At 33.3% G+C, this 13,018-nt stretch overlaps 1 protein-coding gene across 12 annotated transcripts in view; it reads right to left on the reverse strand.

Annotated features, from left to right (window-relative positions):
• Window positions 1–13,018, reverse strand: part of CSNK1G3 (casein kinase 1 gamma 3) — a 105,424-nt gene that overhangs the window by 72,718 nt on the left and 19,688 nt on the right. For 2 of the 12 annotated variants that reach the window (XM_050795552.1, XM_050795547.1), the window contains exon 1: window positions 7,784–10,115. The exons of 5 other annotated variants lie outside the window; for them this stretch is intronic. The gene's annotated coding sequence lies outside the window, so the exon portion shown is untranslated. Of the gene's footprint in view, window positions 1–46; window positions 1,552–7,783; window positions 10,116–13,018 lie in introns of those variants that run through there. 5 more of the 12 variants (XM_050795551.1, XM_050795553.1, XM_050795555.1 and 2 more) reach the window with 5 other exon arrangements.

Consider the following 13,018-nt stretch of genomic DNA (forward strand, 5'->3'; position numbering starts at 1 on the left):
TACAGACTGTGATCCCTGAGAAAAAAACACAAAAGGTGAGTCTCACCTTCATCCAAGCTCTCTGGCTAGGAGCAATTTCCTGACCACAGCACAAGGAGGTGAGGCTCAGGCAACACACCAGTGATCACAGATCAGAAATTGCAGCTGTTGAAGTAAATGAAATTCGCGGTACACAGTATCAAAAATGAAGGAGTTTTGCAGTGGTGTGGTGAGGTAAGGTGGCAGCAGGGCAGAAGGCTACGCTACATGTGTGCAAGGGAATAGTCTTAAAAAACGAAGCAGAAAATAGTTACTACAGTGTTAAATGAAGAATGGAGACACTGGAAGCTGCACAGAACTGAGAGACCTTAAAGTTCCTACTCAGTCATAGTAAAAGAAACTCACTAATATCCCAGCTGAACTGAGGCATTCAGCTCAGACGCCATAAAAACTCTTAAAAGTAAGGACCATACCCAACATAAGGCCTACTCTAGACTGTCCCAACTAAAGTCTAAAAATAAACCTAGATAGGATTCAGAGTAGCTCTGAGCACATTAACTGCATTCCAGAACAAAACTCAAGTCTCAAAAAGACAAAAAGCCAGACTCTCAACAATACTGAATTTCCAATGTCCATGACACAACTAAAAATTACCAAACATGTAAAGCAGCATCAAATGTAACCCATGGCCAAGAAACAAAGTTGTCAAAGGAGACAGACCCCAAGATGACCCTGATGTTTGAATTAGAAGACACGACTTTAACACTAATAAATAGCTGTTAGAATCCTATTTAACTGGAGAAAAAGAAGAAATCAAATAAACAGCTAAAAACTCCCCAAATTTGGTAAAACAAACAAACAAAAATACTAAATCTAGGCATACCAGTCAAGCTACTAAAATCCAAAAATTTTAAAAATCTTGAAAGCCAAGAGAGAAAAAAATACACGTGACATACAGGGGAACTAACTTCTTATCAAAAACAACGGAGGCCCAAAAGAAAATGGAAGGATATTTTCAAAGCAATGAAAGGGGGAATAAAAACTTTCAACCTAGAATTATTTTTCCCCTCTTTTTGCCACAGGTGTTGATGAATTCAGAATTCTACATCCAGTAATATTATTTTTTAAAACAAGGAGGAAAAAAAGCCATTTTTAGATGAAGGGAAGCTGAGAATTAGTTGCCAGCAGACCTGCACAACAGAAATGCTTTTAAAATAGTCCTTTAAGCTGAAGTAAATCACATAATACCAGACAGAAATTTGAAACTTTAAGAAGAAATCAAGAGCACTGAAACTAGGAAATGCATGGTTATTCTTTTCCTTTAAAGATAAATTACTATTTAAAGCATACACAATTTCTTAGTATCATATACAACAGGTAAAAGTAAAATATATGACAACATAAATGGCAATGAGGGAGAGTTGTAAATGGAATTACACTGTTTTAAGATTCCTTCTTGAAAATTATTGAGAGAAGATTTTAAGTCTTCTCACCACACACAAAAAAATGTGAGGTAATGTATATGTTAATTAGCTCTATTTAGCTATTCCACAATGTATACTTATTTCAAAATATCATGTTCTACACAATAAATATATATATAACTTTTGTTAAATATATAAATTAAAAATAAAACAGATGGGGAAAATATTATATTTGTGAAGAATTATGTGGTTCCATATTAATTCCAGGTAGCCAATGATAAGTTAAAACACACATTTTAATACCTAGTTCAAACAATAAAAAATTAGTTACAATAGGAATAGCTAAAACGCCAGGACAAGAAATAAAATGGAAGATTAAACACTACTTGGTTGAAACAACAGAAGAGAAACAAAAGACATACGAGATAAAATAAAACAAATAGCAAGACAGTGGACTTTAAAACATACATAAAATGAAATAGACCAGATTTTCCCCCAAAAAGGCAAAAATTGTCAGACTATATAAAAAAGCAAGACTCAACTACAAACTGTTTACAAGAAACTATTTTAAATACAAAGACAAGCAGTGGCTCACAACTGTAATCCCAGCACTTTGGGAGGCAGAGGTAGATGATTCTCTTGAGCTCAGGAGTTCAAGACCAGCCTGGGCAACATGGTGAGAGCCTGTCTCTACTAAAAATACAAAAACAAAAAGCCAGGAGTGGTGGTGCACACCTGTAGTCCCAGCTACTTGGGGGGCTGAGGTGGGAGAACGGCTTGAAGTTGTGAGGCAGAGGTTGTAGAAAGCTGAGATTGAGCCACTGCACTCCAGCCTGGGCAGCAGAGTGAGACCCTGTCTCAAAATAAACAAACAAATACAAATATAAGATAGACTGAAAGTTAAATAATAGAAAAAGATATACTGTGTAAACAGCACATATACGAAGCTTGTGAGGCTATAATATTATCATACAAACTGGACATCAAAACAAAGGATTATCTCCAAATTTACAGAGGTGCATTTCATAATGATAAAAATATCAATTCAACAGAAAGACATAAAAACCATAAATATATATGAGCAAAATGAGGCAAAACAAAACTAAAAAGAAAAAAGGCAATCATTGTTAAAAAAATTTTAATACCATGCTTTCAATAATCAACAAGGTATAAGACAACAAGGTGTAAGACAAAAGATCAGTATGTATATGGTAGATCTAGATAATACCATCAACTACCTTGAGCTAACTAACATTCATAAAATACCACAAAATAAAATTCCCTTTCGATGCTCACCAAGAAAAATCATACGCTGTGCTATAATTTAAATCTCAAGTAACTAAAATATTACAGAGTATATTTGGTCAAAATAGAATTAAATTAGAAATCACCAGACTTGGTGGCTCATGCCTATAATCCCAGCACTTTGGGAGGCCAAGGTGGGTATATCACTTGAGGTCAAGAGTTCGAGACCAGTCTGGCCAACATGGTTAAACCCCATCTCTACAAAAAATACAAAAATTAGCCAGACATGGTGGCGCATGCCTGTAGCCCCAGCTGCTCGGGAGGCTAAGGCAGGAAAATCACTTGAACCTGGGAGGTGGAGGTTGCAGTGAGCAAAGATCATGTCACTGCACTCCAGCCTGGGCAACAGAGCGAGATACTATCTCAAAAAAATTTAAAAAAATAATAATTAAATTAGAAATCAATAGCTGTATAGCAGCTACAAAAGTCCCAAAATTTGAAAATTAAACGCACATTTAAATTCATGAGTTGATAAAAAATCACAACAGAAATTAGAAAAAAATCTAATTTGTAATTCTAATACTTAGCAGAAAACTAGAAGCTTTAAATGCCTATATTAGAAAAGAAGTTTTTAATTGGTTATCTGGACTTCCTTCTTAAAACAGCTAAAGAAAAGAGCAAATCAGACAAGAGTTGAGGAAGTACTTCAGTAGAGTTACTACTAACATAGACTTATAGGAAAATATAGTCTTAATGAGCAAAAACAGGAATTCTCAGCTGATAAACAGAAAAATACCAAAACAAAGAGAAAAAAAAAAAGAGAACCTCGAATAAAAACTGTCATATCTGAAATGAAAACCTTCACTAGATACACTCAATGGCAAACTGGATAAAGCAGAAGAAAGTGTCAATAATTTCCAAAGAAATTATCCAGATAGGAAAATCAACAAAACAGAAAATAGACCACAGTAGAAAAAGTAAAGACAAAAACTGTTTCTTTGAAAAAGGTTAACGAAATTTCTACCTCTTAGCAAAAATGATCAAGAACAAAAGAGAATATACAAATTACCAATAAGAACAATGAAAGAAGGGATATCAAAATGATCCTATAAATACTGAAGGACAAAGGACTATGAGTAACTTTAGGTCAATAAATTTAATACCGATGAAATGGACAAATTCTTTGAAAAATGTAATATAGGGATACAAGGTGAAACAAAATATCAAAAGTTCCATATCTATTTTTAAAACTTAATCTATTAAAAAAAAGTATTCCCATAAAGATGATTTCACTGGTGAATTTTATCAAATATTAGGAAAAAGTAATACTATTCTAAAGCTCTTTCAGGACACAAGAATAATCAATTTACTTTGTGAGATCAGCACATTCCTAATACAAAAGCCTGACAAAAACAATTCAAGCAAAGAAAATTAAACCTGCATTTCTCATGAGCATAGATACAAAAATTCTTCACAACATAAGCAAATATGTAGAAAGTTTAACAAATAATAAGCAAACAGGGTTTAATACTAGAAATGCAGGATTGACTTAACATTTGAAATCAACGCACCATCAAACTAACAGAAAAAAGAAACCCACAGGGACCTTTTTTTTTTTTTTTTAACCTGCTCTGTCACCCAGGCTGAGTGCTGGAGTGCAGTGACACAATCACAGCTCACTGCAGCTTTGACTTGCTCAGGCTCTGGTGATATTACTACCCCAGCTTCCCAAGTAGTTGAGACCACAGGCGCACACCACCACACTCAGCTAATTACTTCTGTTTTTTGTACAGACAAGGTTTTGCCATGTTGCCCAGGCTGGTCTCAAACCCTTAGGCTCAAGCAATATACCCGCCTCAGCCTCTCAAAGTGCTGGCATTACAGCCCAATGGGATAATTTCTACAGACAAGAGATTATGTTTGACAAAATTCAACCCACAACCAGGCGTGGTGGCTCATGTCTATAACTCCTGCATTTTGGAAGGCCAAGGCTGCAGGATTGCTTGAGGCCAGGCCAGGCTGAGAAACAAAGCAAAACCCTGTTTCTACAAAAATGTATTTTTAAAAAATAGTAATTTGAAATGGATCATAGACCTAAATACAAATACCAGAACCACAGAGAGGTATCTCTGCTATCTTAAGGTAAGTAAAAATTTCTTAGAAGGTGCTAAAATCACTAATCATTAAAAATCTTACAGAGTCATCAAAATCAATCATTTCTCATCAAACGACAGCTTTAAAAAAACAAATACAAACACTTCACAATGGGCTAAATTATTTTATATGAGTGTGTATAAATACGCTGCAACTGAATAAGAAAAACAACTTTTTAAAAAAATTATTAAACTTTAAGTTCTAGGATACATGTGCAGAACATGCAGGTTTGTTACATAGGTACATGTGCCATGGTGGTTTGCTGCACCCATCAAACCGTCATCTACATTAGGCATTTCTCCTAATGCTATTCCTCTCCTAGCCCCCCACTCCCTGACAGGCACCTGTGTGTGATATTCCCCTCCCTGTGTCCATGTGTTCTCACTGAACAACTCCATTTTTTAAAATACAGAAATCATTTGAGCAGACTCTTTTCACAAAGAATATATACAAATTGCCACAAAGCATATGAAGCAGTGCTCAAATCATTACTTGTCATGCAAATATAAATTAAAACCATAATGAAATATCATTTCACAGCCATTACAATAGCTAACATTTAAAAGACTGACAATATCAAGTGTTGGTAAGAATGAAGAACTAGAACTCTCAAAAAAGTGCTGGTGGGAGTAAAAAATAGTATGACTTTGGAAAAAAGATTGACAGTTTCCGACAAAGTAAAATATACACCTATCCTATGATCTAGCAATGCCACTCTTAGATGTTTACACACGGAAATAAAAATGCATGTTTAGAAAAAGACTTGTACACTAATGTTTACAGCAGCCTCACTTATAGTAATAGTCAAAAACTGGAAACAATCAAAATGTGCATTAACAGAGGAATCAACAAATTGGTACAGTCATATAATAGATGACTACTCAGCATTAAAAAGGAACAAACTGCTGATACATGCAACAATATGGTGAATTTCTCAGATATTAGACTGAGTAAAAGAAGTCAGGCATAAACAATTACCTATTATATGATTCTAGTTATATTTAGCTCTAGAATCAGCAAAACTAAGCTGTGGTGATAGAAACCCTATCAGCGGTTAAGTAGGATGGTGGGAAATTTGACTGTACAATGTCATGAGGAAACTTTCTGGAGGAAAGAAATGTTCTACATCTTAATTGGAAGGAAATTACATGGATATATACATTTGCCAAAACTCATCAAACTGTATTTAAAATCTATGCATTGTATGTAAATTGCATCTCAAAACATGATTTTTAAAAACTGCTCCCATACACACACAAAAAATTGCATGTTTCATCTCAACATGTATGTTTTCCCCAGTATACCATTACTGTAAAACTTACATTAAAATACTGCTTTTGTTTTTGTACAAATCTATGGGGTACATGTACAATTTTGTTGCAAACACAGATTGCATATGGTCAACCTCAGGGCTTTTACCATCATCCAAAACATGTACATTGTACCCACTAATTAGTTTCTCATCATCCCACTCCCTCCCATCCCCTCACCCTTCCAAGTCTCCACTGTGTGTCATTCCACTCTCTAAGTCCATGTATAAACATTTTTAGTACCCACTTATAAGTGAGAACACGTGATATTTGACTTTCTGTTCCTAGCTTGTTTAAGATAATGACCTCCAGTTCTAACCATGTTGCTGCAAAAGACATGATTCATTCTTTTTTATGGCTGAATAGTATTCTATTATATATATACACTACATTTTCTTTACACATTCATCCTTTGATGGGCACTTAGGTTCATTCTATATCTTCGCTATTGTGAACAGTGTTGCCATAAACGTAGGAGTGCAAGTATCTTTTTGATATGTTGATTTCTCTTCCTTTGGGTAGATACCCAGTAGTGAGATTGCTGGATCCAGTGGTAGTTCTATTTTCAGTTATTTGAGAAGTCTCCATACTGTTTTCCACATAGGTTTCACTAATTTACATTCCCACCAACAGTGTATAGGAATTCCCTTTTCTCTGCATCCTCACCAACATCTGTGATTTTTTTGTCTTTTTAGTAACAGTCATTATAACTGAAGTAAGATGATACCTCATTGTGGTTTTAATTTGCATTTCCCTGATGATTTGTGATGCTGAATATTTTTTCATATGCCGTTGGCCATATGTATATTTTCTTTTGAAAAATGTCTATTCATGTCCTTTGCCCATTATTTCTTTTTTTATGCCACTTTTTAAATAGATGATGAACTTAATATTTTATTTTAGAAGTTTTGACATATAATGGTACATATTTATGGGGTACATGGTGATGTTTCAATACACATACTATAAAGTGATCACATCACAGTAATTAGCATAGGCATCATCTCAAACATTTATGATTTCTTTGTGTTGGGAACATTCAATATACTCCTTCTAACTATTTGAAACTACGCATTACCGTTAACTATAGTCACCCTATAGTGGAACGGAAAACTAGAACTAATTCCTCCTATCTAGCTTTAAGAAGTTTTTTTTAAAACAATCCCTTCTGTACTTTTTCAATTTAGAAGGAAGTAATTTTCTTTTGGCAAATTTTCATGTTATTTTCAATATAAAGCTTTTCATTTATGTTCAATTAATCAAATACCCAAAAAAAGCATGCTACATGTAATAAGAATTCCAATATTACAATGAAGTAAAAATATCCCTTGGGATATCCATACCCCTTGTCCTCCATCCCACCTCCCCTTGTCAGAGAGAATCATTACTTTTCATTCAATGTGTATGCTCCAAAGCTTTTAATGCTTGTGCATGCATATAAATACTTATGTATAGAAATATGTGTAGGTGGGTTGGTTCATTTTACATAAGAGGTCCATATGAAGACTCTGGAGAACCAAAACTGTTCCACAATAGAAGCATTTAAAAGCACATAAAGGACTTTTGCCTTTTCCCTTTCCTATTCCTTCACCCTACATGAACCCTAGAGGAGCAAGGGGCAGCTAATGAATGGGAGAATGGAAGAAAGAAGAATGAAGAAATAACACCTACTTCCCTTCCTCGATAGAGGATCCAGAGTCAAGTGCCAAGTCTGAAACTAGGAGGAAGAGAGAGGCAGACAGAGTGATGAGTTAGCTTAAAATTGAACATCAAAATTTGAACAGGTCATTTTGATATCTGAAAAGTAATCCATTGAGAAAACAGAACTATTCTTATAAAGATACATAACAAGAAATCAGTGAAAACGGACTAGGATATCATTCATGAGTCGGGAAGCGAAAATAATCAAAATATATAGATGACAATAGTGGTTAGGGAGAAACTAAGCCATTTCCTATTTTATTCCATCTAGTTTAGTACATTCAGGTAAGTGTTCATAAACTTGTAATAACGTATTTTTTTACTTTTCAAATATACTTTTAACAAATTAGAATTTTAATTAAAATATTTTCTTAGTAAGAGTCTTAGTATGTTATAGTATTTTCCCTATGATAGCACCTATCAAGCAGTATTAGAATTGCCTCCATGTTTGTCTATACCAGGAGTCATGAAACTACAGCCTGCAAGCTATTTCCCTATTTTTATAGAACCTTGGACCTAAGAATAGTCTTTACATTTTTACATAGTTGTGGGGGGGATTATAAGAAGAATAACATTTTATAACATGCGATAATGATAAGAAATCCAAGTTTAGTCTTCATAAATAAAATGGTATAGGAATCCATGCTAATTTTTTTACATGTTATGGATGCTTTTGTGCTACAAGAGCAGAGCTGAATAGTTGTGACAGAGACTATATGTGGTGCTCTTATCACTTCGCACTGCTGCTCAGAGAATGATAGCAGTGGCATAGTTATAACTTGACAGTAGTGCCACACACATAACCTACCACTACATCGTACTTATTTTTTTTATTACCAATGCATATGGATCATGTCAAAACCAATAGAGAAAGTGGACTTTCACTGTCGCGCTTTTAATGCACAATGGAGTGTTATTTGTTCTCAAATTAGATGAGAAAGCATTGTGTTTATTATATAATGGTACTATGCTGAACAACACAACACACTTGGACATGACCAAGTTTATTAGTTTTCTATTACTGTGTTACAACTTATTAAAAACTTAGAGGTTTAAAACAACACAAACTTATTATCTTGCAGTCTCTGTGGATCAAAGCCTGGGCACAGCTTAGCTAAGTGATCTGCTCAGGCTGTATTCAAGGTATTGGCTAGGATACTTTCTCATCTGGAGGTTCAAGTGGGGAAAAAATCCTCTTCCAAGCTCCTTCAGACTGTGGGCAGAATTCATATGCTTGCAGTGTATAACTGAGAGCCCCCAGCTTTTTGCTGGCTGTCAGATGGAGGCCACCCTCAGTTTCTACAGGTTACCCTACAGTTTCTAGAAGCTGCCTATAGTTTGCCATGTGGGCTTCTCCAAAATGGCTGCTTATTTCTTCAAGCCCTCAAGAAAAATCTCTAGCTCTGATTTTCTAAGATTGAGTATTATATAAGGTAGCATACATAACCTTCTCTTATACCTAAGTCCCAAGCTTTGTATCCTGCTCCAACACACCAATTCTCCCAAGTCTTGGGATCCTTGATAGCTGCTTCCAGACCTCTTTAATGCTGCTTGCTAGACTAAGTACTATTATAAAGAGCACAGAATTCAACAAAAGTACTCCTGGAATCCCATTTAGCTCCTATTTAGTTGTATAGCATTGAGCAAGACACTTAAATCTGTCTAAGCTCATTTTAATAATTATAAAATAGAAGGATTAGACTTGGAAATTTCTAAGGATATTCTTATATTATATGCAGTTTTATAATTGCCTGTTGTTATTTGATGACAAGGGCTCTAGTATATGTAACTTCATGATCCCTGAACCTAGCACACTGCCTGGCACCTAGGACAGTTAATTCATATTGTAAATGAATAAATGAGTTCTTTCTATCTCTAAACATTTCTGGTCAATAAGTCCCATCCATGTACAGGATCCCAAGAAATTTATGAAGAAAAAAAACAGCAGAGCAAACAGAACAGCAAAAGAAACCTAAACCATTTACCCAGAAATACTGGCCTAGTCCCTCAATCACAAATATAAACTGACAATCAAGTACCACTAGATACATCAGGAAAGCTAACAGTACAAAAAACACGCTTTCCAAAAAAAAAAAAAAACAAATAAAAAAAAAAGAAAAATACCTCTTGGGGAAGCAGATCATTTTAAGAACAGAGGAGAACTTTAAAAACAGCAGCAAAAATTGAAACAATTAGCCCCTAAGGGCTTTTGAGAAGTAAAATTAACTCACAAATATAATAAGAAAATAATGCTGCATTAAATGGAATAAACAAGAACAAAGTGGGGGAATAATCCTAATATTTAAAACAAAAATATAAAGACATTAAAAAATAAAGAAAAAAAGATAGAAACAATCTAATATCTCCAACTTCCAACTTATAATAAAAATTAACAAGGAGGACAGAGAAAATTTTAAAAAAGAAATCATAAAAGAAAATTTTCCTGAGCTGGGGCCAAAAGGGGCTGCAGAATGTTAAAAAGGAAAGCAAAGCAACTCTATCATACTACTTGATTCAAAAGCTTGTCATAATACTGCAAGATAGATAACTGATTTTCAGCTTTTAAATTCAACCTTAGCAAAAAGAAAAAATGCAAGATAAAAGTCATATAAAAATATAAATTTAACCAACTTTGACAGTGTTAAATAATGCTACAATTGAAACTGACAGAAGCTCAGCTGTTAAAGGGGAACAGGTAAGGTAAAAGGAAGGACAGGGCAAGAATATCCGCATCCCGCAAAGTATGGAGTTAAGAGATAACCTAAAAATTTACTAGAACAAGAAATAGAGATGTAAGAACATTATTTCAAGTATCAATGGTAAGTAACAGATGAAGTAAACTTAATAACTACCCAAACATTTAAAGACACAAGAGAAAGTGGGAGTATGTGAGCTAAAATTTCATTCTTAGTGGAGAATTAAAATACAAAAATTTGTCATAGTATGAAAGAGAAAAGTATATGCTTATTATTTAAAATTCATAAAAGTAACCACCTGAAGCATTTAAAACTGAAATAACTAAAAGTGGTTCTATCTACTGAAAAATTCAAAGACTAGAAATAAGAGGCAAGAGACTACTGCTTATATTTCTTTTCCATATACGGGCATTAATTTAATCTATCAATTCTACTATCAACAAATGAGTAACTTGCATCCTAAAGATAGCTAAAAAGCACTGTCAAATTTGAAAAGAATATTTCAAAAAAATTAACAGTGCAAAGTATTAAGTGCCTCTACAAATCAGTTTTGGTTTTGCTTGCTTACTTTTAATGAAAACAGACTCCATCAATAATAGTGGAGACAGCTGCGGAGTTCTTAACCTGAAATCCATAGACTTCCTGAGAATTTTCTAAAGAGAAAATCCATAGTTTTCAACAGATTTGATATCAAAAGACTATATGATCTTTAAAAAAAAAGTTAAGAACCACTGAAGAGAATACTGTTATTTTCCCACTGAATTGCTTTATAAATATATTCTTAGAAGCAATCTATCCTAAAAACTTAAGTAATATCGGCACTTTATTTAAAAGCCAACTTTGTTATAAAAATTTATTTAGGGCAGTTTGTAATACATGCACTACAAAAAGGATGAAGAAAAGATTTACATAAAGAAATCAGCAGAGAAGTAAAATCTTAGAAATAAAACTACATAATACTAATAATATACCATGAGTTTCATTACCCATTCAAAGCAAATGTATTTTTTGCACTTTCTAGTAGTCGGGCAAAAACAAAAATATGATTAGAAATAGAATTAGCTACAAAATTCAGAGCATACATTAAAATTATACCAGTTGCTAAAAAGATCTACGAATAATCTTAGTGTTGTATTATACCTGCAGATGCAGTCAATGGCAAAAACTGAAAATTTCCCTCACAGAAGCTTTAGATTTAAAAATTACAAGGAAGAGAATGGAAAAATGCATCTTGAAAACTTAAAAATTAGTCACCCATTAAAATATAAACTACTGAGAGAAGATTCACAGAAATATCCAGCTTACAATTTTTTGTAACATAGTTACTTATACTGCTTTATATTTTAATTTTTACAAGAGATTTTGCCTCGTTAACTGAAACCTTAATCCATCTACTACTAAAAATAACAAAGATTTAATGTAGCATAAAGCCACATGTGTGAATAAATGGTAATAAAATATTTATGACTTCTATTCAAGACTGTAATTATTCTCAGTTTACTAACTTATTTAAATATCTATATTAAAAAGACAGGAATTCTTCAAAATAATGCTTTTAAAAATTATTTTTGAGCATAAATGAATATAATTTATTTGCTTTCACAAACAATTATAATTTTGATATAGTAATATCTACTAACAAAGATAAAAATGAGCTGCTAAATACAGAAAACATTAGACATAATCTGATTATATGAATAGAAATGTAGGTTGCTGGAATACTTCTAATTTGATGACCACTGATGAATCTACAAAACATAGAACAGAAAATCAGATTCTCTTATCCGCATGCCCCAATAATTTAGGACTTGACAAAGCCAAATGACCTCCTTAAGACTGCAAACTAGATAAAACAGAGAAAGTAGTCTAAGAACATATCAATATGAAGCACTGAAAGTTCCTATAGGTATCTTTTCATGTTTAGCATGTTATTCAATATTGTTTACAAGTATAAATTTACAACAAATGGAAATTTAAAAATCAAATTTTATAGTCAAATGTTACTTGTCATAGCATTGATTTCCCACAGCTTTGTTATCTCAAATGAAAAACTCCAAATTTAGTATATGAAATGACTCAGTGTTTCAAATGCTTTATTCAGTCTCTATAAAAATTATATTACAATACATGTCTTCAGCCTTCTCCAAAATTTAAATCAGTAAAGATATTTGTGATGTGATGGCTAGCCGTTACATCACATGCTTCTATTAGCAGCAAGTGTCCCAGTTACTGGTTTCTGGCATTAGCTCAACTGTGGTTGTCTAAGAAAAGAAAAAACACTTATTTTTAAAAGCTAAATCATTAACTGTAATGTCAAAAATGGAGACCACTTTCTATAATTACATACTACAGAGACTTTTTTTATCCCAGAAAGATTTAGTAACTATCATCTACAACACTTTATATTTTTGAAACTTGATTTCAGTGATGTCTTTGTACATTCCTATTAAGACCCAGGAATTTCTAGCTTTCAAAAATTATCACCTAGTTTTGTTTGAACAATGTTCTC

The sequence above is a fragment of the Macaca thibetana genome, chromosome 6 (genome assembly GCF_024542745.1).
Source record: "Macaca thibetana thibetana isolate TM-01 chromosome 6, ASM2454274v1, whole genome shotgun sequence".
In the NCBI taxonomy this organism is placed as follows: domain Eukaryota; kingdom Metazoa; phylum Chordata; class Mammalia; order Primates; family Cercopithecidae; genus Macaca; species Macaca thibetana.